At 43.8% G+C, this 22,129-nt stretch overlaps 1 long non-coding RNA gene across 1 annotated transcript; it reads left to right on the forward strand.

Annotated features, from left to right (window-relative positions):
* The first annotated feature begins 537 nt into the window (after positions 1-537).
* Positions 538-5,794, forward strand: LOC132695450 (uncharacterized). Its single transcript, XR_009617818.3, has 3 exons — positions 538-794; positions 2,552-2,678; positions 5,523-5,794. It is a non-coding gene; the product is annotated as an uncharacterized LOC132695450 (long non-coding RNA).
* Positions 5,795-22,129: the final 16,335 nt, after the last annotated feature.

Raw genomic sequence — 22,129 nt, forward strand, 5'->3', positions numbered from 1 at the left:
TCCATTAACTGGCAATAGGAAATGTCTCATGAAGCCAGAGGTGTGAGTTGAGGAAGAGGTAGCAAAGCAGTAGATGAGACTCTAGGGGAGTCTTACCATCTGTTAGTGCAGCTTATTTGTATCTCCCAGACAATCGGGGCCCCGTTCTGTATATCCCATTTATACTTTATAATGCAAGGCTGCTGTATGTGCCAATTTTATGCTTCAATGTATCAAATAACATCAAGGTCATGATGAGCAGCTCAGGTCTCATAGTCTCTTGGTGTCTGATGGCTAGACATTCAGTTTCTACCAGGGTCCAGTAAATGCTTTTCGAATAGAGAATAATTGTCACAGAAGAAGTCCTCATTACAAACACTAGGAGTCAAGCACCTCTTGGGGCTTGCCAGAGGCTTCATACAGGATCTCTGTTTGCTATACATGTTTTCAATACCATTGGGCCTGCAGCATCACAAAGCTTTGTAATGCTTTACATCACAGACTGGACTTGTTACAGAGCATTATTATGCTCTAAGCTCCACTCAAAGCTGTCATCATTATGAGTTACTCAATAAACAGGTCAGAGGAGCATGACCAAATATGATGCATGTTGTCTACAACACACAAAGAGGCCTGCAAGTGCTGCACTTCTTTCTTCGCGGTGGAAGATGAAGGGCACAGCAAACAGGCTGTGATTTCAATGGCATAATGCTGATAAGCACAGACCATTGGACCCTAGAAGCTTCATCAATGTGCTAGGCATCTGAAATTTAACAGGATTTGCCCAGTATCTTCTGACATGGATATATCTTAAGGTATATGGGGTGTTTGCTCTTTCCTGCTAACCATAACCAATTAGCATAATGTCACCAATGTAACAGACCAGGGCGATATTTAGTAGGTTATGAGAATAATCATGGCCCCTCCAGACTACAGTGACAAACACCAAGAGAGCTGACATGGCTCTGGATCAAGATGGTCATATACTGCTTTATTGTACACACAGGATGATTCTGATTTTGCTTACTAATTGAGATGGGCCAAAAAGCATTTGCCAAGTCATAGCTCCATGTGCCAGGAATTGGGCTGGGTTGCTCCAGTAAAGATGATACTTCTGGGATCATAGCTGGTAGTAGCAGTACCATTTGGCTAAATTTGTGATAACCAACTGTTACACTCCATGATATAAGTGCCCTTTGTAGCAGCCAAACAGATGAGTTAAATGGGAATTGGGTAGGAATCATGACTCCTGCAGTCTCTCAAATCTTTTCTGTAAGTGCTAATTCCTGATTTATGTGTCTTGTTCTGGGGACAGTTATCAATTCACATTAGTTACAAGGCCTTTCACTTGGTCTTGACCTTCTCAACTATCATAGCACTTACTCTGACAATTCTGTATATTTATTCCCACTACATATTCCAGGATTGGGGAGAAATGACAGGTGGGTGTTTGGGCCACTGGGTCCGTGTGAGACCTTCTAGAGCCAAGATCCCATCTATTACTTCGTCTCTATAAGACCCCATCCTGAAGGGTGGACCATGGAGATATTTTGGGTCTCTGGATACTAGCATCAGTTAGGAGCCCGTATCTAATGACCATGGAAAACATAGCTATTATCCTTTTTTTTTCAGTGCATAACACCTTAGTAAGTGGCTGCAGTCCCCTTTGGAGAAATATATGAGGAAGATTCACATTATACACGTGGAGAAACATAGTAGGATCCTTCTTCAAGGAGGGCCAGTCTCACCCATGGCTGAGAGATTGTGGATATGTGAATTGGTTTTGGTTTTGGGATTAAGTAAAAAGTTGAAAATCCTCACTGCAGAGACTCAAGTCATATTTCTGGCCAGTAGTCTTAGAATTTTTACCATATATATAAAGCAGCACCCTAGTAGATTACTTTGTGTTTAGGGATATTGTGGTCAATTAACCAACTTCAGAGATCCCTGAGAGAGTGTTTTTGTGACCGCTCCATCCCTGTGTCTATCCTGTTACCTGTACCCACTCTGTGTCTAATGGTGAAGAGCTGCCACCTAGCTTATGCTGTGTGGGATCCCATTAACTCCATCAAGATCAGGAAATCCAGTTCCCAAATCTCCAGCCCACAGGATACAGACAACACAACATGCTTTATGGATGCTTCTGCTCCTCTCACTAGTGAATGTGTTAATGCCTTGGTGAAGGGCATGTCTCCAGGCTCTCCTATGAGGATATGGTTAGAGGCAGGCTACGAGATGGCACAGGGTAGACACATTGTCACATTTCCGTCTCCCTGAAACTTCAGACTCCCTTCTCTGAAACATATCAAGGAAGTTCCAGTATTTAAACCTCATTAACTCACATGCTTTGAGTCTGAGTTTCAATTATCCAATCTAGGAGACACGAGTGCCCAAGGTACATGGCTTAACCAACACATTAAGTCCCAAATCCTAGAAGGATGCTCCAGTGTTCATGAACTTGGCCCATTAGAAATTGCTATTCTCTCCTACTTGCACAAACACCCTTATAATTCAGTCCCACACTGCTGTCCCAGCCTTGAAATTCTTCTGGTGAATAAGTTCTTTCTTGTAGGAATAGCCTTCTGCTCCTCAATTCTTGCTCTGTTGGGTCTGATGACAGGCCTGGAGACAGGGAGGTGTGCTAGGAATGAGCCCTGGGATAATCAACTTCAGCTTCTGACGCAGCTGCCCCTCTGATGGTAAGGCTGCTGCTGATGGTGGCTGGGGGGTGGGTGGTGGGAGTCAGAGGCGGTGCATGGGTAGAACTGCCTTGTAGCCAAAGGAAGCTCAGAAGAATTTGAGAAATTCAAGGATTTAAAGTTTTAGTCTCAGTCTCATACTTGCCTGCTCATATGTACTCAACCCACAACTCGGGATCACATACTTTCTCCCATGACAGTCTTTTCTGTGGTGTAGCATTGCACCGGATGCATAATGAGTGGTGCTACAAAGACATGTGGCCTCATCCTCACTGTAGTTGCCCTATGATAGCAGCTGAAGGGCTTCTTCAAACACAGCCTGAAAGCTTCCAGGTGTCCAGCATGTTCTCAGTTCAGTGTTTACAGCTTACAAATTCTCCTCTCCCCCAAGAATACCTTCCAGAGCCAACAGAGGAGGCCATGTGATTTCACAATATTTATGATAATTATCACCATATCCATAAGGTATCACAGGCACTTTATGTCCCCCACCTGCACATTATCCATGCTACTATTGATGAAACCCTAATCATGATGCATGTCTCCACTTACCATGGATTACCTACATCCCACCTCCCCGCGGCAAGGAGGTTATCCCTACATTAGTCAAACATATGAGCAACCCAATCCCAGGACCCAATATTGAAGGTCTCTATTCTGGGACCTCATACGATACCATTTATTGTTTTAATCAAGATCCCAACAGGAGATAAATGGCAAGCTTTAGTTAGACTAATTTGACACAAGCTTGATAAACAGACTCCTTACAAAGATGAGAGGAGAGTGCAGTACAGTCACATAGTACATTACCCCAGGGTGGAGGCAACCCCCTAAATCTGGAGGGTGGATGGAAGGATAAAGTTACTGGCACCTGGAAGGAGAAAGTCACATGGACAGGAGTTCCTTGACAGGAGCTTTGATCTTCAACTGAAAAATGAAGTCTACCTGCAGTGAACCTGCGGGAAGAGAGCAAGGAGAAAAATTAACCCAATATCATTCTACTCCTTCCTTCTGCAACCCTGCTGGGATTTCCCATTAGCCAAATGCCAACTGGATGCCAGAGGAAGGAGAAAGTGTTGATGTGTCCATACCAGCCAGATTCCCAGGACACAGAATAGGGTTAAGGGGAGTGGGTGTAGAAAGAGAGAGCAAAGGTATCTAACAGAGTGGGGGAAGGCAGTGTCTCAGTTTGCCCGAGTGACATGATTTAGATGAGTAATAGGTATTTGGGGTGAGGGGGGACTAAAATAAGTAAAATAAAATGTTAATGTTTTTATTAGGTTACCATGAGATTACAGGTGGTTTTATTGCCTACATAAACTTATTTTTTTCAAATTGCGATGGGAGCTGTGCTCTAAGCTCTTTAAAAATAGGCACTACTGCTTTCAAATAAAGCTCTTTCCCCACAGCTCCTACTATGATAATTTAGAAATAACAGGTACTTACTTAATTTTAGAAATAATGAAACATACAAAACATGCATTTAGAAACTGCAAATACCTACTTTTTAAAGGGGATACAGGAAAAAAAATACTTGCTAAAATTAACAATATGCAGGGCCATAAAGCGAGTCTGACACAGTGTGATTAGCTGCCACTTCTCCCTTCTGCCTTCCCTCCATTCTTCCCGCTGCTAAGGAGCCTTCTCCCATCCTGATCATCGTGTGGGACATTTTTCCTTTAGTGGGACTTTGAGAAGAGGAGATAGCGTGTCTTTAATGTCAAACCCCTTGTGCATTAAAAAATACTCACAATTAACTTTTCTTATTATCACCTTCAACAATGAAATCCTGTTTACTTCCCTATACAATGAAGACAGGAGCAAGCTTCTGTCTCCATGAATGTTTCTCCACAACTTTCTTGTTTTGCTTATAGAATTTGGAGTTTAGTCCTGGATTATTATTGTTAAATATTTTATTTATTTTTGAAATCTTTTTACATTTGCTTTTCTATTTTTTATTATTAAAAATTTTTTTAACATTTCTTCATTTTTGAGAGACACAGCATGAGTGGGGGAGGGACAGAGAGAAAGGGAGACACAGAATCCGAAGCAGGCTCCAGGCTCTGAGCTGTCAGCACAGAGCCTAATGTGGGGCTCTAACTCACAACCTGAGATCATGACCTGAGCCGAAGTCAGACGTCTAACCAACTGAGCCACCGACGTGCCCCTTTTATTGTTTTTTTTTTAATGTTTATTTATTTATTTTTGAGAGAGAGAGAGAGAGAGAGAGAACAAGAGAGGGGTAGAGAGAGGGGTAGAGCTGTCAGCACAGAGCCCAACGCAGGGCAAAAACCCACAAACTGAGAGGTCATGACCTGAGCCAAAGTCAGATGCTTAACTGACTGAGCCACTGAGGCGCCCTATTATTTTTTTTAATGTTTATCTTTTTTTGGCGGTGGGGAGACAGAGAGAGAGGGAGAGAGAGAATCCCAAGCAGGCTCTGCACTGTCAGCACAGAGCCTGATGCAGGGCTTGAGCTCAAGAACTGTGAGAACATGACCTGAGCTGAAATCAAGAGTCAGATGCTTAACTGACTATGATACAGTGCCCCCAGGTGCCCCTATTTACTTTTTAAAAAATACATTTGAGCCCTCTTTTGTGAGTACTTTAACAAAGGTCACTGAGAGTCATTTTGATTTTTAATTGTTTTAATCTCACAAGACCTTATCAGGAGAGGGACCATAGCCCACAGTTGCTGGAAATCCTGCAGAAACACTGTCCTATCGATGTGGGTGAGAAAAAAGAAAAGTGCAGCTCCTGCTGACATCCAGTCAAAATGGTACCCCCCCCCCTTTTGAGTATATCTCTGACCACTTCTTTTTTTTTCCTTCTTTTTTTGTCAAGCAACAAAACCGCTAACAGTGAGGTGCTATGATAAAGGGCATGAGCTTTGGAGTCAGACTCTCCTGGATCCAAATCCAGCTGTAATATGACTAGCTGTGTGAATCATGTAAAAAAAAAAAATCCTCAAGCCTCAATCTCTCCATCTTTAAAATGGGAACAATAGTACCTGCCTCAGAGGGTGCTTGTGAAGATAAATTTGATAATGCACAGAAAACACTTCTTGCAATACTCCACAATAATACATCTTTAATAAATGCTTGTTCTTCTTCTTATTAATTGTGGTTGGAAAATGCCTCTTTTCATAAACAGATATGCTGTATTATTGCACTGGGTACAACCACCCTGTACTCGTTAGATCAAGAGCCTACCAAGAAGGTCTGCATGATGTAGTTATAATGGAGAGAATGTAAGACCCAGAAGGGTAGGTGCTTGTCCTTCTGATTTTCTGATATTTCCTAAGCCTCTAGAATGGTGTCTGGCATATGGTAAGTACTGAGTAAGTATCTATAGAATAAATAAAAAGAACTTCTAAATTAGATACAACTCTGCTTGAATCCTGTCTCAACTATTTCCTAGCTTGTAACTTTGGGCGAGTCATATAACTTCTCTATCCTTTAGTTTTCTAAGCAATAATAATGAGAAAATATAATCATTTCTAACTAGCAGATCTGGTCACACACAATAGCACATGTTAAAATCCTTCATAAACTCTATATCAAGATTTGAATGCCCATGTGACAGTTGTGGTCACACAGAAATATCAAAAGTCCTCCCAAAGAAGTGATTATTCTCCCTGCTCTTGGCCTACCTGTCTCTCCTCATGAGGCTTCGGCCATTGAGAACATTCCAAATCCCATCCAACCTCCTCTGCATTTATTCCCATCAAAGCCGAGCTGTCAGCTCTTGGCTTTGAGACACTATCCTCGTCTCTGATTCTGGTACCCTGGACTTGGGGCTTTGACTTGGTGTGTCTGATGTTTGAATTTATGATGCCCCAGAAAGGCTGATTTTATATGACTCTCTGGTTCTCAAAACCCTTGGCTGAGTCAGTTAGAAATTTCTGCCCTGTGGAAATAGCACCATTTCTAACCCCTTGAGCCACTGCAATCCGTCCCTCCTACATGCAAGAGTGAAGTAGATCAAAAGAGTGGGTCTAAGTTATCTTATGTTCCTAAAATTCAGACTTAGGTGAAACTAAAAGTTTTCTAGTTAGATCAAGAGGATTTGGGGAAAAGGAAGAATGTGAGGACCTTTAGGAACTTTTTTTAATTGGGTAATTACTCAATACAGCAGACAACAAAATAAGACACAAACAAGTGCTTGGTAGAGTGTGTTGGAAGGAAAATGGTAACTCTCCATGCATGTTGTAATGGGTGGAATTAGTAGCAGGCTCCTGAGGGAGAGTTAGGGTCATCCCAGAATGTTCACCAGCGATGTCTGCTTTGATGAAGACATCAGCTCACAGGCACCACAGTGGGACTGTGAACGAGAAGAAAAGGTTAGAAGGAATTAAAATTAAAAGCAGCCGAGAAAAATTAGTACACTATCAAATATCCTATCAAATGCTGCTGGAACTCCTACTCGTATAGGCTCTGTGCAGATATAGCATATACTGTATTCAGCTCAAGGCACAACCTAAAAGCAAAGGTCCAGCAGAGCTCCATCCATCCACAAATGTCATTGTGTCCTCAGTGTGTGCCCAGGTCTGTGCTAGGTCCTCTGACAATCTCACGGTAATTATTTCTATCCTAGAATCAAAATTATTTGGGAAATGCTAGAAATAAAATGTAGAAATGATTCCAAGAGACGTGGTTCATATCAAGCATGTAACCAGCACTGCCAGGATTATTAGTGCATTGAATCTTTTAACAAATATTTTCTGAGCACCTGTGATGTGCCAGGCACTGGTCTTGGCACTGAAGATGCAGAGGTGAACAAGACATCCAACCACCCTTACAAAGCTTATATTCAAGGGCCCTGCGGTAGACAATACACAGATAATGGTAAGTGTAGGAAGAGAGAACAGAGAGCAAGGGAGTTGGCTACAGGTGCCAGGGGAGACATCTGTAGAAGTCTCATTGGAACAGGAGCCTACATGAAGTGACTGAGCCATGTCATAGTCTGAAAGAAGGGTGCCCCTGATAGAGGGGACACTGAAGCACAGACCACAAGCCAGCTAGAGCATGGCACGTATGACCCACAGTGTGGAGCAAGTGTAGCTAGGACAGAATGTGCTAGAGGGAAAGAGGAGAATGATGAGTTCAGGGAGGAAGCCAGGGCCTGACTTGTAGAGTCTGAATAAGTTATGGTAAGAAACTTGGGGGTTTGGAGAAAGGGACTTGGATGAGCATGTTTGCTTATGACTCCACCCCTCTTAACATTTGTGAGGCTTATCAAGAATCCTTTAGGAATCAACCTTGGAGGCTGACAGGTATATCCTAGGGCTGTCAAAACCCCACAACAAAGGATAACAAAAGACAGACATTATCCAACTTCAAGACTTACTGTAGAACTACAGTAATCAAGACAGTGTGGTATTGGGGAAAGAACAGACAGACCAATGGAACAGAATAAAGAGCCCAAAAATGGACCCATACAATTAGAGTCAACTGATTTTTGACAAAGGAGCAAAGACAGTACAATGTGGATAGTCTTTTCAACTGAACAGATACCCCATCAAAGAGATATATAAATGACAACTGAGTGTATGAAAAGATGCTCAATGTCATAAGTCATTAGGGAATTACAAATTAAAGCAACAATGAGATACCTCTGGCATATCTATTAAAATGGCTAAAATTCAGAACATCGACAACACCAAACGCTCACAAGGATGGGGAGCAACAGGAATGCTCATTCACTGCTGATGAGAATGCAAAATAGAACAGCCACTTTGGAAGACAGTGTGGTGATTTCTTACAGAGTTAACAATAGACACTCCAGCAATTGCATTCCTAAGGATTTCCCGAAAAGAATTGAAAACGTATGTCCACATAGAAACCTGCGCACAAATGTTTATACCAGCTTTATTCATAATCATCAACTAAGCAATTGAAGCAACTAAGATGTCCTTTAGCAGGTGAATGGCTACACAAATCAAGTTATAGCCATATAATGTAACATTATTCAGCCATATAATGTAATATTATTCAGCAATAAAAAGAAACGAGCTATCAAGTAACAAAACTACAGGAAGAAGCCTTAAATGCACACTGCTAAGTGAAAGAAGTCAATCTAAAACAGCTATGTACTATATTATTCCACTTGTATGGCTTTCAGAATGTACGGCATTCTGGAAAAAGAAAGACTATAGCAACAGGAAAAAGATTTAGAGGAGGAGAGGCAACATGAGTAAGTGGAGCACAGGGACGTTTGGGGACAGCAAAACTATTCTGCAGGAGACTGTGACAGTGGTTACATGGCACTCCATCTTTGTCAAACCCATGGAGTTGTTCAATGGAAAGTTAACTTTGTGTTATGGACTTCAGTTAATAATAATGTATCAATATTAGTTCATTAATTTTAACAAATTTACCCCACTACTGATAGAGGAAGATGTGGGGAGAGGGTATGTATGGGATCTCCCTGTACCATATATTCAATTTTCCTACAAAATAAAATATAAAGCATATTGATAAAAATGAAAACCATCCAGAGCCCTGAGCTGCAAGTACAGTGGGGAGGCCAGAACAGATTGTGGATCATGTGGAGATGCACAGGACCGTGGTCAGAAATTTATCAGTGTGTAGGGGAACTGCACAGATCCCAATAAGCAGCCCGGGACTGACTTCAAAAGTGCATGTGACTGATTGTGAAAAGTGGATTAGAGACAAGCCAGAAATGATGGGGAGAGATGGTGGGGGTGTTTCAAGGGAGACATGGTGATTCTCAAGCTAGTGTGATGGCAATGGATGTTAGGAGGAAATGGACAGAGTTGAGACATGCTGAGGAGGTGGAATTAATGGGATTGTAGGGCAGGAGAGAGAGGGAAGACCTGGGAATGTTTCCAGCTTTTTTGGCTAAATAGTTGGATGGTATGTATGCTGTTGATTGAGACAGGGGAGCCTGGGGGAGAAGCTGGTTTTGGAGGAAGATCATTAGAGCCCTTTGGGATCTGTTGAGACCAATGTGCTTGTAAGACTTTCAGAAAAAGATGTTGAATGGGAGATAGGTAGGTCAGAAGTTCTGCTGAGGAGCTGGGCTGAGATGTAAAGGGCCTGAGGACTTCAACATATAAGCACATCTTGGAAACATGGGCTTCTAGGTCCTAAGCTCATATTAATGGCAACTAACCTTTCTGAGCTCTTAGTATGCACCAAACATTACAAAGGATAGTCTATACTGATTGCCTTATTCAAACTTCAATCCAATCCTATGAGTTAGATGCTATTAGTATTGCCACTTAAAAGATTTTAAAAAACCCCTCAGTCTCCAAAGAAAAACAAACAAACAAACCCACAAACAAAACAAAACAAAACAAAAACAAAAAACTAAGGCTCCGAAAGTTTAAATGACATTTCCCATATCACACACCTAGTAAGTGACAAAGACACAACTGAAAACCTAGTCCATGCACTTTTTCTTTGTACTTGAAAACCCCATGTTTCAAGTGTTGATATTTTTTTAAGTTTATTTATTTATTTTGAGAGAGAATGAGACAGTGTGAGTGGGGAGAGGGGCAGAGAGAGAAAGAGACAGAGAGAGAAAATCCCAATCAGGCTCCTCACTGTCAGCCCAGAGCCTGATGCAGGGCTCGATCTCGCAAACCTCGAGATTATGACCTGAGCCAGAATCAAGAGTTGGCCACCTAACCAGTTGAGTCACCCAGATGTCCCTCAAGTGTTGATATTTTGAATATTCAAGTATGTTTTCAAGTTTAACTCAACCAGCTTCGGCGGATACATGTATCTGTCCAAACTTCTCACCCACCCAGAGACCTCAGCCTTTATCAAGATTTTCCTCAGGGAGAAATATCTGATACTTCTTTGTCACTCCAATCTCTGCATGTTTCTTTAATTTCTACAGTGTGGTACGAACGGGAAAATGGGATCACATAGTTCCAAGTCTCATTAGTCAAATTAATATCTGTACTGCAAGCAACCTGAAATTTTGGCAGCTTCAATTAAAAAAAGAAAAGGTGGGGTGCCTGGGTGGCTCAGTCGGTTGAGCGGCTGACTTCGGCTCAGGTCATGATTCATGATCTCACGGTCTGTGAGTTCGAGCCCCGCGTTGGGCTCTGTGCTGACAGTTTGGAAATAGAAAAACAACATTCAACTTAAAACATAAGATGTTTGGGGGTGGTTTTATTTATTTATTTTTTAAAGATTTCCCTGGGATGAAATCAGCCCAGAGATGAGAAGCACAAATCCAGAGACTTGGAGGCTCTGGGTTGGTTGGCCAGACACTTCTCTGCTCTAGACCTCAGTTTCCCTATGTGTCAGGAGATACAAAAGCAGTTTCTCTGGTTTTGTCAGAGGGCTGTGACAAGCCACAGGTGAGATGATGGATGTGGAAGCTCCATGAAGTGTAAAAAGTGCTAGACAAATACAAAAGTTAATTTGAATAATGATTACACTTCATATAGAGGAAAGCCACAATTATTCATAGACTGCGTATCCCAGCCCCAGAGTGAAAAGGAAACAGATGTCAGTGATTGCCAGGACAGAGCCCCTCACGTGACAGGTAAGGAAAACGGGACAAGAAAGGGTAGGGGGGCTCACCCAAGGTCAGTGACAGAGCTGAGATTAACACCGACATTTTTCCCTCTGGTCTGCTGGTTTCCCTCTCTTTTCTTTAGCAAAGAGGCCTCTGGGCCATTTTTGGGGTCATTGCTGTCTTCTGCCAGAAAAGGATCCGAACAATCAAAAGAGAACAGTCTGTCTGCCAGTTTGGGTCTTAGTAAGATAAATGGCTTTTCCCAGGAAGAAAACTATGCTAACCTGAGGCTTATAGAGGATTAGTGGTTCCACATTTCTGAGAGTTTAGGTAAAACCACCAAAGCATCAACAAGAACAATAGCAGCTCACATTCACCTGCTCAGCATCTCACCTGACCCCCATATCTCACCTTATCCTCACTACATTCCTATGAGTAAGAAGTCACTATTGACTCCATTTTATGGATGAAAAACTAAGGCTTGCAGATGTTAGAGAAGTTGCATGGGCCACCGGCTCCAAGAGGTGAAGACAGAGATTCATGGAAGCCAGTATGACTCTCAGTTTCCAGACTGTAACCACTGGGCACATCACATTTCACTCAGTTGTAAAGTCCTCGGAGCTGCCATTTCAGGCTCCTCACGACTGGGATGTTAACTTGCTCTCGTACATAAATCCGGAGAGAAATTTGGGTCCCATCCTTTGCCTCACACAGTAATTCTGAAGTACTGTACTGAAGTACTGAAATTCTGTACTGCCTCTGTGCTGTCTTGTCGCTGAACGTTGCTCCTACTGTTTCCCCAGGCCTGGATGATCTCCTTTCCCCTACCTGGTCAAATGATACTCTTCTGTTAAGGATCCCCCAAAAGCCCCCCTATGGCAGGTCTTCCTGACCACTCAGTCCACACTGGATTCTCTTCCTCTGTTGAGTCCCTCTGGCACTTACTTTTGTACCTCCCGTGCGGCTCCTACAGGGCTCAGTTTTCTGATAACTCTTATTTTTTTCGTTTGCTGTGCAGGTCTTTAGGAGCTTTCATGTTATATCTTTAGCCACATTAGAAGCTCTTCAATGGCAATGTCAATGGCTGTTTCCCTTGGGTCCTCCACAGCGTCTACTACATGGCCAGTGGATCACCAAATGTTGCATTTTGAAATGAACTTTTTTTAAATGAATAAAATAAGAACAATAGGAGGAAGCTACTAAGAGATGACCTTCAGTTCAATGGAAGGATAACTTCCTCCATTGACAGTTTTTTTTTTCTTTTTTAACAATGGAAAGAACATTCCTTGAGAAGTCAGTGTGTAGCCATCATTGGAGGTGTTTCTGCAACGGAACACTCAGGGAGATTTTGGGTGGGATTCCTGCATTGGGGAGGTGATGGAGTGAGCTTCTAAGGCTTCCAGCTGTAAGAGTCTATGATCCCATACCCGAATGAGTGAGGGAATAAATGAATTTGCAGATGTCAGTCATTCACACCTGTGCTCTCCCCACTCCCCGACCCCAGTGGCTGAGACATGCTGTTCTGCATAATTCAGTCTTTTATCTGAAAAACACTGAAGTGAAGTAAGTGGAGAGCAGATCCTATTTCCTCCATTTTCCAGATGATGAAACAGACTTATTGAGGTAAAAATAATTTGCCTGAAGTCAGAAGTTGGTTGCACACCAGAGCCAGCATTCACATCGCCATGCCAGTTCAATTTTTGCTTCAAATGCTCAGACAGCTCACCAAGGCCCCCACATCTGCTATCCTCCTTTGAATCATAGAGGGGAAGCTGGAAGAAATCCTAGAGAAATCTCAGCTTCTCCCTGTTTTGCACCCTCAGCCACAAAGCCATTTGGGTTTTGCCTCAAGCATTTCTCAGCTTGGTCCCCTTCTCTCCATAAACACTGCATTGCCTTAATGTTCTCCTGTGCAAGGGAAGGCTTTGGAATTGGGAAGGCTGGATTCACTTCTCAGCTTTGCCTCCTTGACCATGTCACTTCACCTCTCTCCACGTCAGGACAAGGGGCACAATTAGAGCCTACCTCATGGGGCCACGGTAAGTATGAAATGAACTTATATGGAAATAGGTGGATCGATGGCCCTTAGAACAGCCGCTGGCACATAATACATACTCAACACACGTTTAATTGTGCCTATTTATTGGTTGCTAGGGGATGCTTTTCCCTAACCTTGGGTAAGTTGTGTAACAACTCTGAGGTGCAGTTTCCCCATCTGTAAAATGGAGCTAATGCTACTAGTGATCCCCACCTCCCGAGGATTTTTGTGAGAAACAGGCATGTTAATGTGTATACAGAGCACTTAGAAATTGCCTGGCAAGCTGTAGGTGCTCTGCCATTGTCACTATGATTGCTTTTTCTGGAGATTGACAATTGCACACATTCAGCCTTTTTTTTTGCATATACTTCATGGTGTGCATTTTGCCCTTTGGAGGTACCTCTACAGTCAAATCATCCCACGCACACCACAACATCTGTAATTTCTTCACTACAATTTATTTTCAAGATTCTTACTTTGATTCTTTCCATCATCCCAGCACTTTTTGTGCTAGAAAGTTCCATACTCTGCTTTTTGTCTTACCAGACATGATGGTGTTAATCACGTTTGTGCAACACCTCAAGACTGTGCATGAGCACTGCACACGTGTCAAAGATAGAAACAAGTCAGCGGTAGAATCTGACCAACAGTGATTCCCCCGGGAAGGAGGCAACAGAAGTGCTGATTTTGGTCTGAAATAGAGATGTGGGCCTGTGTGGGTAAGTCAGGGGTTGAAGCAGATGGCTCCGTGTTGTGATGGCCTTGGGGGTTGTTTACCAAGAGGTCCCAGTCACTGCATCGTTACACCCTAGTGTGCAACTCAGCCCCTGCCTCATGAAAGTTACTTACTAAAAGTCGATTCGCATGCCTAGAAGCGAGCTTCTCCATCTGCAGATCTGGTCAGAAGCTGTGACACAGAAAGAATAAGTTACATGTTACAGACGATGCCCCAAGAGTTGTTCAGTCCCTTTTCATTCTCCAAATGCTAACTTTTCCATGAAGACTTCTTGATTTACCCCAAACTGAAATACAAATTCATTTAATTGAATACATGGATACACTAAAATAAGTCTCCGTATGACTATCATGTCATTCCTGCAGAATATTAAGAATCCTTAAGGGCAGGGTCGATTCCTGCCTTCAGGAAATATGAGGGCAAACCTTTTACATGAATGAATAGATGAGAAATGGCATAATGAGAACCAGAACCTGGGGTCCTGTTCCTTTCTAGGAGACCACGCTGCCTTCCACAAAAATGAACCTTCGTGATCACCCCCTTAAGGCCCAGGGTTGTGTGGAATTGCACCCTGAAGATGTACATCTGAGAAAGCCATCTATGCTAATATGCTCTTTAGTTAATGGGCTACTGCAGACAGGTGATAATGATTCTGTGACAAGTAAGGTTAGAGGAATTTGGGGGGAGGGAGTGGAAAGAAGAGTCCCAACCCCATAATTCAGTGGGCCTTTTCCATGGCTCAGCTTTAAAAGAGGCAGAATTTAGATGTATGTTAAGTACCTTTACAGAAAGGAGAGGCATGGCTATAATGGGATACATTAACGGGTCCCTGCAAGAGAAAATGCCCATCGCAATGAACTTGGCCAGCTCTCAGCTAGGGAGATCCTGAATGCAAATGCACTAAAAATAAGGAAATGGGCTTCCTCTTTTGTGCTTTTACATCATCTTCCGAAAGCCACTCTACCTGTGCACCAGCCCTCCGTCTTCTGCACTCTTCCTCCTCCTCAGGAGTCCCCTCCACAGCTCCTCAAAGACAGGACCGAGTGCAGGTCCTGATTTTAGGCCCTAAACTCTCCCTGGCCCATCCGGCAGCCCTCCAGTCCCCAGCTGGTATCACTTGACCCTCACCTGCAGACTGAGTTGTCCTTTCCCCAGCATGGGCCATCACTGACCCACTCCCTAGGAAGGAGGAGAGGTGTGGTTTCAAGAATCTCCAGTTTAAACACAACTTAAGGATGCTTTGCTGCTTTTCTTGCTAACCTGCATCCCAGTTCTGGAAGCCAAGCCTCTGCTTGCTTCCTGTGTCCCAGGCCCCATATGGTGCTTGTTCCCTGTGGCCTGAGCCTTGTCTGGGTGAACACCATGTTCTCTCCTAAGACATCCTGCTTTGTAAGCTGCCATTGAACTTAAAACACTATCCCCGTCCCTACCCTTGCTGGAAACCTGTCAGTAGGCTTTCTACTTCTCTTGGACACTAAAATACTATGTAGGAAATTCAAGGTCCTGCAAGAACTGGCCTCTGCTCACCACCACATCTCATACCACACCCTTCAGTGTCCAGCTGCTCTGACCTTCTTTTAGTTCCTATAGAGCTTGCCCACCATAGGGTTTTTGCATGTCATTATCCCTCTGATGGAGCCTTACCTTGGAAATGCCAACCCAGTGAGGTGGGAAGGTGTTTTAAAGTCTAAGAAAGTAAGGCAAGGGGCGCCTTGGTGGCTCAGTTGTTTAAACGTCCAACTCTTGATTTCGGCTTAGGTTATGATTTCACCACTTGTGAGTTCGAGCCCTGTGTCTGCACACAGCGCACAGCCTGCTTGGGATTCTGTCTCCCTCTCTCTATGCCCCTCCCCCACTTGCTTACTATCTCTCAAAATAAAATAAAAACAATTTTTTTTAAAAAAAAAAGGGCCAAGAGCTTACAAAAGATGACATATTTTGTGTACTTTCTGCCCAGTACCAACATCTGGGCAGTGGAGGAGTGCATCTGAAGTGTGGAGGAAGGACAAGTTTAGGAAATGGAGACAGAGTAATGGACCCCTGAGACTGGAGATGGGGAGAGCAGGTCCCCAGGGTCCGATTGTCCTATCAGAAGCAGTCCTTGACCCCACCTCCATTTGGGGTTGAGGTGATATACAACGGTGCCCTCCTTTTTGGCTTTTGATATATAAAGATTGAGGGAAGCTGAGTCCAGCCACGGCAAGTGGAGACCCACACTGCCCTGTCTGCCCCACATTGCAATTACTTTAGTCAAGCTCCTGGCTTATTGGAGATTTATGAAGCTTTCTCTCTGTCTATCCCATTTAAAAGGCACTATGAAGAGAAGAGAAAGCTTTGAGCTGTAATGGAATGAGACCTTTTTTTTTTTTTTTTTTTTTTTTAACCCCTCTACCAGATCTAATAGAATTTAGAAGGAAGTTATTGCTTGGTAAAGCAAAAGATGAAAAGTGTGGAATGTCCCTACTAGAAGGACCCGTCAAGCCCTTATGGTCTCCCTTATTGTGCAGAAGCCCAAAGAGGGACAGTTCAGATCTAGAGTCAGGCTGGACATTCTTGACCAGAGAGCCCTTGCTGGCAGTGGGAAGACAAGGGAGGTGATACTCTGCATCTATGAGTCCCTGAGCAGAAGCAGTCATGATTTTCCTCAGATTCCTGAAGATGTCTATACCCCACACCAGGTGAAAACTCAGCAGCTTCCGAACAAATTGTCCTTAACGTTAGAGAGTTTATAAAATGTAATCAAGACAACAAAATGTGTCCATAAGAAACAATCAGAGAAAAACACCAGACAGCCAATGGTTTGGTGTTAAAATGTGTTGCATGCACTATTAACAAGTTAAAAAGAAAGAAAATAAGGTGCTTCACGGTCACTAAGAATAATAATGACTAACGCTGATAGAGAGCTTCTCTGTGTCAGGTACCGCTTTTTTCCTTCATGTTTACTGACTAAATTCATTCTCACACAACCCTATGAGGTACGAAATTGCCACTACCTGGACATATAGGACTCCATGAAGGGCACAGGGCATGAAGGTACATATATCACACAGCCCCTACCTCTGGGGATGCGTGGCTCATTGGAGGAGGCAGGCACATAAACACTGATGATACTTACAGGGGTACAAGCTATTAGCAATTTCTAAAGATGGGTAGACTAGGGGGAGAAGTGGATGCAAATAGAAGCCCCCCAGGCAGGTGGCAGGGAGGTGTGAGTTTAGATCTATCACGTAGGACAGCCTGGCCGTACTCTGTGGGTTTAGTCTGGGCAGCCAGATGAGCCCTAATTTCAGAAGCAGATCACATCCAGCCAACTGGTGGAGCGGTCCAGGTAGTGAGCCCAACCAATGGCCTAGCACCTGGGATCCGGCCATTCTGTCGTCATGCCAAAACACCTGTGTCTGCAGGCAGCAGGATTCTAGGACCAGACCAAAGGCTGGCAGTTGGGATATCTGGTTCCTAACCACATGGTCTGGGATTTGGTTGCAGATGGGGACTGAGTAAGGAAAAGCAATTTTCCAGGCTTAGAATGAGGCAAGAAAGCTGAGTACCAGACAGGACCCACCCCTGCAGCTGTGGGACCTTGGCCATGTAACCTACACCCACCTCAGTTTTCTCATCTGTGAAACAGGATACTGACATCACCTTCCATAGTGTGGTTGCAAGGTCTGAATGAAGTGGAGCACGTTTCACGGTGCCTGACACAAAGTAAGCACACAAAACTCTTATCATTTCACTCACAAACACCATCCATTGAGAACCTACTATGCACCATGTTCTGGTCCAGATGCTGCAGATAAGCAAGTTTCCAAACCTGTGTGGCTTCTGCCCTTATACAGCTCACCATGGACTGCTCTTCTTAAGCTGGGGATTATTGTCAGCTGAAGGTGCAGTGTTACTGTCATCTTTATTAGGAGTAACTAAGGAGAGTTTGCTTTCTTCCCCATCCCCCTGTCCCCTCCATGCAACCTCCAGGAGGGCCCACATCACACTGCATGTCACCATCCTTACCTGATGCCAGGAAAGGTTTGTCATTCTTATTCATTGCCACTCATTCCGATAGTCCTAGTGCTGCCTCCTGCTTAGTCCTGCACCCTGGATCCTGACCCAGAGCAAGCCCCAGGTGTGCATGTTTGGCCTGAATAGGATCAGGCCTGGACAGGGGCCTGGATTCTTGGCCTCAGTCATTCTGGTGGGAGGTTGAGGAGGAGAATAAGGAGTGCATGTGTGGCTGGGAGAGGGGCTACTGCCCCCCAAATCTGGGGTTCACCTCTGCACTGCCGGATCCAGACCTGAGTGGGATGCATGGGGGCTCCAGGGGTAGAAGAAGACCCCAGAAGAGTGCTGAGCCCCAGCCCAGACCTGAGAATGGGACTGCACCCCAACTTCTACAGACATGAGGAAAGGAAGCTCCTGTCTTGGTACAGGAGGAGGTGTGGGCTGCAGGCCACTGTGGGGGCATCGGAAGCCACAGCTGAGGTACAATATGGATCCATGCTTTATGGGGTCTGATGCCTGTGTGTTTGGGGCCTTCTTAATTTTTTTTTAAATTTGAGAGAGAGAGAGTGAGAGAGAGAGAGCATAAGCAAGGCAGAGGGGCAGGGGAAGAGAGAGAGAGAGAAAATTTTAAATAGGCTCCATGCTCATCACAGAGCCTGATATGGGGCTCGATCCCACGACTCTGGAATCATGACCTGAGCTGAAATCAAGAGTCAGATGCTCAACCGACTGAGCCACCCAAGCATCCCTGGGGACCCTTTTAAGGAAAGGGATGCAAAACTAGCTTTAAAAAAGAATTTTAAATATTTTTTAAAAGATGACACATACAAAAATCACAACATTAGAGAAATAAATATTATTATCAAGTGACCATTTCTATAATGCTCCCTGTGGCTATATACTCTTCTATAAGCTCTCCATGTGATAACAATTGTATTATTCTATGGAAAACACAGATAATTAAGCTTCGCTCTAGATCAAAACAATTTATTAATAGCTTATGAAACGCTCTTGTAGCTTCACAACTTCATATTGTAATTTCATGTAAATGTTTATGATTATAGTCAAAATATGGTAAATCTTCTATCACACATGCTTTATATATGAGCTGCTATGGGTGTACTTATGTTTGTGCTACAGCTATAAATTTTCTCCCTAAAAATATGGGAATTTTGATAAACAGTATTTGCCACAATTCCCTTCAAACCCCCAACCCCCAAACAGTCCATAATTGTTCGTGCTGCATTATCAAGTATATTTTTGACAAGGGAAAATTCCCTAGGGACCAGGTATTGGTAAGAGATGAATCAATCCTCCATTTACAAATCTGCATTTCTCATGAGGGGAAGAAGGGGCCATGTACTAATTTCTGGCTCAGTGCATTTCAAACCTTGCTTTCTCCCACCACCCATGTACCTCCAGCACGAGATGGCATAGTACATACTCATACCACAATAGGCCCTAGGCTCTGTCTGTGGGTCCCACTGAAAAGTGAGTTGCCATAGCAGGAAGCAATTCCTAACCAGGATGGCCAGGAATATCGTAATTATAAATAGAAATGGCCTCAACTACATGAATATAGGTCACTAACCCCAAATCAAATGTGTCCCCATCTCAATGTTCCTTTCGCCAGTGCCAAAGAGGTCTAGAGCCACTTCAAACCAACAACCACCCAGCACTAGGGGGATAATTGTGATCAATACTTGCTATTCTGGCAAATTTTATAATAGCACATTGTTTGGGGCTGAATATTTAAGTTCCAAACATTCCAAATTTTGAAATCTAATCCTCAGTGTGATGGCATTTGAAGGTGGGGACTTTGAGAGGTAATTAGGTCATAAGGGTGGGGCCTCAGTGAATAGGATTAGTTTCCTTCTAAGAAGAGGGCAGAAAGCTAGTTAGCTCTCATTCTACCATGTGAAGAAGATACAATAAGAAGTCAACAATCTGCACTATGGAAGAGACCCTCACCAGAACCCAACCATACCGCCATCCCAGTCTTGGACTTCCTGCCTCCAGAATTCTGAGACATAAATTTCTGTTGTTTTTAAGCCACTTGCTCTATGATATTTGTTATGGCAGCCCAAATGGATTAAGACAGACTTGCTCATGTGAACACACTGATAGGACTTCCTCCAGAGCCTCCAAAGGGTCTTGGGCAGTTGGGGGTCCTGAATCTTCAGCTTCCTTTATTGCCTTTAAGATAAACCCACCTCTGGTGATGAACCCTGGGGAAGAGAGGGCTGCTTGGGATAGTCTCTGCCTTTTGTCTGCTCTGTCCCTACTTGTGCTAATCTGTCCCCATCTCTCTGGGAGAAGCAGGGAAGCTTCAAGCTCCCTGAAAGAAAGACAAGGAAAAGAGTAAGAGGGGTAAGAGAAATAGCCATTTCAGATTTCTCTGAGAAATGATGCACTTGCAATGGGCCTTCTGGCTCTGACCAAGGACCCTTCCCACCTACTCCCACCTGCTAACTGTGAAGTTGATTAGCCAAGTGCCCAATTGGCCATCAGCTCTGAATTAAAGCATCACACTCGTTTCAATAGGGATGGTGGAGAGGCCTCTAAGTTGGAAGAACAAATGCACCAAGCTTTGAAAGACCTGTAGAAACATCTGCTGTCACATCCTCTGGGAATCAGAGTGTCTGCCCTTCACAATTCCATTCTTCAAGCTTGGTTCTGGGTCTTGAGTACTGATCCAGAGCTCAGGGGGAAATAGAAGCAAAAATTTGATGGAGATTCCTTTAGCCCAAAGGCACCACCCAGTACCATCCCTAAACACCATGTTTTCAAAACTTCTGGCAAAAACCTAAGTTTTCTACTGAGAACAAGAATCTGGGAAAGCAGGTAAGACTCCCCTGTTCCCTCCCAAATGCCTGTCCTCTCCAGACATGAATGAAGGCAAGAGCAGGACTGAGCAAGTCTGGGTTAGACCTTCAAGGATACTCAGTAATCAGTTGACAGTGCTTCCTGAGCAACCTATGTGTATTTCTCATTTTCAAGAAATCATATTAAACCTCAACAAAAATAGAGTCCCACAAACTTCTGATACCTCTCCCATGATAGAGACTTAGGTACATTTGCTGAAATATTGAAAGACTAAGTTATTTGAAAAAATTTTTTAATTTCCATCCTTACTTTACAGTTGCCTTATGTATTAAGTGCTTGAACCCTAAGATGAAGGCACCTATCAGGATAGAGTTCACTCAATCCAATGCCCTGTTTTTACATGGAGAATAGGGCCCAGAGAAAGAAAAAAAATGACTTGGCCAAGATCACACAGTAAGCTGGCAGCAAAAGTAGTGTAAATACCCAGATCTTCAAATTCTTGATCCAGGACTTGAACAGCATTTTACCCCCCATCTGCTTTCCCAGAAACTTAGCCAGAGTTCCTTCCAAAGACCCAGCCTCCCACACAACCTTCTGGATGAGGCTTCTGGTCTTCTGACCAGCAGAGAGCCCCTCCACCTTCTGCTGCAAGCTTAACCACCTCACCCACTTCAAAGACATCTGGTTACATATTTGCTCCCCAAGACTTGGCTTTCAGCTCTGGCAGAATTAGGAAATACATGTTCACCTGCTCAAAGCCCAGATTGCCTATGTGTATCATTAAATTCTCAACCAGAGCATCAGGCCAATGAACATTAGCCAGAAATAGCTGAGACCTGGGGAGACTCGTGGCAAGCTGGTGTCCAGGGCAGTTAGGCAGTGCAGGGGAAACTTCTGGGCCTTGAAAAGCTGGTCAGTGCTGGCATCCCTTCTGATGTCTCCTTTGAGAGCATCTCCAGCTCAGCCGTCTCTTGACCCGTACATCCAGCCAGAAGGCAATGTGCATGTTTGTTGCTTTTCTCTCCTTTATTCTCAATCGTCCAGTGGAGTCCGCTGGACTCTCCTTCTGGGATCATTTCATGACCATAGTCTCCCCATCATTCAGATACCATTCACATATCACCTCCTGTGTGAGGTCTTTCACAAGCATCCCGTTATAGTGGCATTTCCCCCCCCCCCCCCCCCGCCCTGCCCCAACCCCATCTCATTTACCCTCTGCCCTGTTTTGGTTTCCTTATGGCACTTCTCATTCTCCAAAATCTCTTTATCCATTAGTGAAGAGGTAATGTGACCCTGTTGCTAAGACTTTCCTCTTTTCCTGCTAAGGCTGTCTAGGTTCAAATCTTGGCCATACCA

Source organism: Panthera onca, chromosome B4 (genome assembly GCF_046562875.1).
Source record: "Panthera onca isolate mPanOnc1 chromosome B4, mPanOnc1 haplotype 2, whole genome shotgun sequence".
In the NCBI taxonomy this organism is placed as follows: Eukaryota; Metazoa; Chordata; class Mammalia; order Carnivora; family Felidae; genus Panthera; species Panthera onca.